Here is a 4,805-nt window from a genome sequence, read left to right on the forward strand (position 1 = left end):
CTTGGCAGGGAAGGGATGACATGAATCATTTCCTTAGAGGCTGAGACAGATGGGTTTCCATAGCACATCTGGAGTTCTCAGTGCCATTCTAAGTGCCTCAGTGTTCCTCATCTTTGCCCTGGTGTGTAAATGAGCTATCTAGCACATCCTTGGCTAGCGCATCTCTGATGTTGTCTGAAAGAGCACAACCACACTTGGCTTGGTGCTTCCCTGGGTAGTCCAGAAAGATCCTGTAGGCTTAACCTCCAACTTCCAAACCCATCCGGTCCTTTGGTCCTGTATTGTGGCACAGTTATAGATAAAACCTTATTTCAGTAAAAAGAAGAGCTCCAGTTGATGTTTGCTGTCCCTTCTGATGTGTCTTTGCCAAAGCAGTGATCAGAAACTGTACCAGACTGGAGAGAGCTGGAGAAGGTGGACATGGGCCTGGGGAGGGAAGGAGCAGAGCCAAAATGGTTGTGTTTTCTGCATGATATTTTTGTAAGAGTAAGCTTTCTAATGTTCTTATAGCTTTGTGCAATGAGAAGAAAGATTTCTTCTTTGTGAGAAGAAAGAAGATTGAAATTTTTGCCTGCTAAAATGTTTAAAGTAACCTTAGTGGGTTTTTCCTAAAAGACGCATTTTAAGTTATTAAAATAATTAAATCATTGATTTCCTGTAGAAAAGTTAAAGTGGTTGTTCTTGAGTAAGTCCAGAAGAGCAGGGGGGTGCTTGAAGTCTGGTGTAAAAACTCTGCATAACTGGAAGATTTGGAAGGAGCACAAAGTGGGTGTGTGAAAACCTCTGCTGCAGAAACGCCCCAGAAAGAACCTTTTACGTGATAGCTGTCTTCTGTTCTGACCAGGATTCAGACCAAAGTTTAAGAGTCATTTGAAGGACACCCCACAGCTTGTTCTGGGGAGATCCTTGTAGGTGCAGTGATGGGACTGTTGTTAGGCTGGGGAATATCTCAGGGGCTTTTGGGTCCTGAGAAGTCCGTTAGCTTTCTGTTGTTTTTTTCTCTTTCCCATCTTAAGCTGTGAATGCTGTACATTGAATATTGAATTTTTTACGTGCGATTGAACATGAATCCCATCCAGAATCCGCTGATATCTTTGGGACACTTAAAGCTTGTGATATTGCCAGGATTGGTCTACATCTCTACCAGCACAGCCCACTTCACCCATGCTTATCATCACTGAGAGCAACCACGTAGGTGATCACTGTGTTTCCATTTATTGCTTGTGCATTGGGGAAAGTTATCTTCTTTTTTCTGCAAATAGGATTTTCAGACTTTCACTGAAGCAGTAGCAAGTATTAACTCTTGAGCTGGCAAAGGCAGCGGCATTAATTAGTTCATGCCTCAAAGAGCTCGATGCGAAGGTGAAAATTGCAGTGTAAGTGAAACATATGATTATTGCTAATTAAAATGCAAATGTTAGGTTTGACAGCTAGTTTCCAAAGGAGGGTGGCTGGCAGTGTTTATGTGCACGAGCCTCGCTGTTCCCAAGAAGGTGCAGAGCTTGGCCAGAAGGATTGGCATGGATGAGAGCAGCTGCTGGGAATCCGTCTCTGGAGAGGGTGATGCTTTCCCTCCAAGTGTGGCTCGGAGGTCCCATCTCCTGATAGTGAGGGTAGAACACAAATGGCAGGTGGAGGAGCACGAATAAAAGCTGAGAGCACAGAGTTTAAGGGTTGTTTGGGGTCTTGGAAGAGACTGGGAGAGTCTTGGTCTTCTGAGGGCAGGGCAGAGAGTAAAAGGGCCAGGTGATGGGGGATTGGGTTGCCAAAAGGCAAGGGATGGAGAGCTTCGTGGCATCACAGCTGTATCTTCAGCTTCTGTCAGCTCTGGCAAGCAATCCTGTTCCTGCAACATGGTGAATTTATTTAGCAATAGCACTGTGTGGGAGACACATCCCACGCTTTGGGATGGAGGAAGAGCAGTGCCACGTCTCGCCATTGCCGAGCCCCAGCTTTCTGCTGAAGTCCAGCTGCCTGTATGGGTTTGGGAATGGGTTTTTATGGTGAAGGGGTTTTTTGTTGCTTGGTTGTTTTTTGAGTACTCTCACCCAGTCCTTGAGCATCACCCATGAGGTTGGTGTGAGCTTCCCTGATCTTGTAGAAAGGAGGTCTGCAGAGAGGGCCCATTTTAGTGTGAAATGGCTTTATTGAAGGACACAAAAGCCACCAGAAATGTCTGGCAGAGTTTCTGGTGGACTTTTTTTTTTTTTTCTGGAGTTTTGAATCCCTGTCAGCAAGGTACCAGTGAAAAGTTGTTCACCTATAGCAATTAGTCAGAAATTTAGGGGAAATATTGAGTGCAGCTATGCTGGTGAGTTTGAACGTGAGTATGTCTAGGCCATACTCATGTGGACTGTTTCGGATTGAACAGAAATTTCAACAATTTTTAGTTTAAAAATTTTTATTTTAGAAATCATTTTTCAACACAGATATTACTAGTGCATGATATAGATAAGGAGCATGAACAGGAAAAAAGCCTCAGGCCATGAGTTAGAGCCAGGAGACAAACTGATTTAGTAAAAGAGTACCTGTGATTGTGATCTAACTGGTTTGTGCTGTATCCACTGGCTTTCTTGGTGGATGTTGATACGTGGTGGTACAAATCTCCCTGTTTCTCACATTGGTTTTATCACAATAATATGCCAGCTGCGTTTCTGGAATTTGCAAAACCTCAGGCTGTCTGCAGAAAGCCACAACTGAAAGTCGGATCAACTGAACATAACCTGTGTGTTTATTTTCAGTGTGACCTGGTCCCACCGTAGCGTTTGGCACCAAAATTTTGTGTGTGTGGATGAGCAAGGTGTTCAGAGTGTAGGATACACACTGGTGGTAACTAGTCCTTCAAACATCTAGGCAGTGAAGGTACCTTTCTCCCAACCACCTTTTCAGTTGGTGCACCTCTTTCACCTCATCAGATGAGATATTTCTCACTTCTCAGGATGTCTGCAGGCTTGGCTCTTCCCCAGGGCTTCCCAAAGTGGCCACCTGCCCTTGTCTCACAAGTGAGGTGGGTCCAGTGTTTTTTCCCTCCATGCCAATTTAACAACTCTCTCAATTTTGTGCCATTTGGTATTTCTCAGCCGTTGGGAGGTTCGAGTCAGGGTGTGCTCAGAAGGGAAGAAGGTGCTTTAGCTGTTGTAACATCTGGTGGGAATAACCACAACCTTTCAGATTTCATTTATACTCAACTTGAAAACCAGTTGGTCTCCTCTTTTGAAGTCAGTACTGAATTTAGGCTATAGCAACCACAATGTGTTTGAGTGTGCTTGAAACTTATTAGGTTTGAGTATGGAGAATGAGCAGCTGGAACAAAGCAGAAACCAGCACTAGTGTGTTTTGCTCCCAGTCCCTCATGTTGGGTAAATACTTACATGTTTCCTGTGCATTAAGGTCCATGCTGGACCATCAGGTAGTATCACCTTGGGTAGTTCAGGGTCTGTTGTGCAGCTGTCTCCCTATCCATGCAACCCAAGTGGCACTGGTGGAGCTGGGACCTGATCTGTACCTTTAAATTAGTGGCCTGGACTTGGCTGTTCTGTTCAACAGGAATTTGAGTGGTGAGTCCTTTTGGCTTTTGAAGGCCAAGGTGGCCCTGCCCCTGCCTTAGCCCATGGCAGTGTCTGCAGGACCTCATGTAGCCCCACAAGGATGTCCGAGACATGAGAAACCCTCTTTTAAGTGTCAGCTCTCACACCAGTCCTAAAACATATGCTTCCCTTTGTGCTTCCCAGATTTTCAGAGAACTTGAAAGAGTTTGATATTCTGCACTCTGTGATTTCATGGGTTTCTGATCATTTTAGGTCACTTCAAAAGTCTTTCCCAAGCCTCTTGCTTTTGGAGCAATTAGCTTGACAATATCCACCTTTGTCCCCAAGCGCCTTGTGGGATGTTTGTATAGGACTGATCAGGTGAGTTGTTCTGGTTTTCAGATGAGTCATTATGCCCACAGGGCTGAACAAGAAACCTTCAGGTTGCTTGACAGTCCAGCAAGTAAGAGAATAAAGGAGAACACTAGGCACAGCTCCTTAATAGGCAAAAATAGTTGTTTTTGTAATGTGTCTTCTGGTAAACTACAAGTTTTTCAGGTGTGTGAATAACTAGATTCCAATACTGGGCTAAGCACTGGGAAAAACTTACTGAAGTGTTGATTTAGGCCTGGGAGGGGAATTAAGGAAGTAGAATAGAATAGAATAGAATAGAATAGAATAGAATAGAATAGAATAGAATAGAATAGAATAGAATAATTTTAGTTGGGAAAGACCTACAACAATCATCCGCTTCAACTACCTGTTCAATTTAGGGCTGACCCAAAGTTAAGGCCTGTTGTTAGGGACATTGTCCAAATGCCCTTAAGCAGTTTCAGAGGATGTGGGGTTGCTGAATAAGCATAATTAATTCTCATGAAGATAGAGAAGGTAAGTATTATTTTTCCCCAGGCGTGCACTAGAGCCAAGTCATGGAGGCTTCATGGAAACCTCCCACAATGTCATCCCTTTGCAATGTGTAAATAGAACATGCTAAAGGATTCATGAGAAAGCCCCAAAATGAGGGCGTTGGGCATAGGGCAAAGTTTTGTAGGTGCTGGCAGGTGTGGTCTGGGAGCTGGAGCTCTCCTGTCTGGCCAGGTCAGTGGTTTTTGAGTGCGCAGGACAGAGCTGCCCCTGACTAAAGCAACCTGTTTGTTGTTTCCAGGAAGAGTGGGATCACAGCAGCAGTGGGAGCACAGGATCCCAGCCAGGGTCGGGCTCCAGGCAGGGGTCTGGATCCAGGTCTGGCAGCCACAGGAGAAGCAGCCAGTTCAGGCA

The 4,805-nt window shown here is 44.8% G+C and overlaps 1 protein-coding gene across 3 annotated transcripts in view; it reads left to right on the top strand.

Annotated features, from left to right (window-relative positions):
* Positions 1-4,805, top strand: part of CTIF (cap binding complex dependent translation initiation factor) — a 147,383-nt gene that overhangs the window by 37,486 nt on the left and 105,092 nt on the right. The window contains exon 1 of one of the 3 annotated variants that reach the window (XM_027656077.1): positions 4,708-4,805. The exons of the other annotated variants lie outside the window; for them this stretch is intronic. The gene's annotated coding sequence lies outside the window, so the exon portion shown is untranslated. Of the gene's footprint in view, positions 1-4,707 lie in introns of those variants that run through there. 3 annotated transcript variants of the gene reach the window in all.

Source organism: Corapipo altera, unplaced genomic scaffold (assembly GCF_003945725.1).
Source record: "Corapipo altera isolate COAL_440 unplaced genomic scaffold, ASM394572v1 61553, whole genome shotgun sequence".
Lineage (NCBI taxonomy): Eukaryota > Metazoa > Chordata > Aves > Passeriformes > Pipridae > Corapipo > Corapipo altera.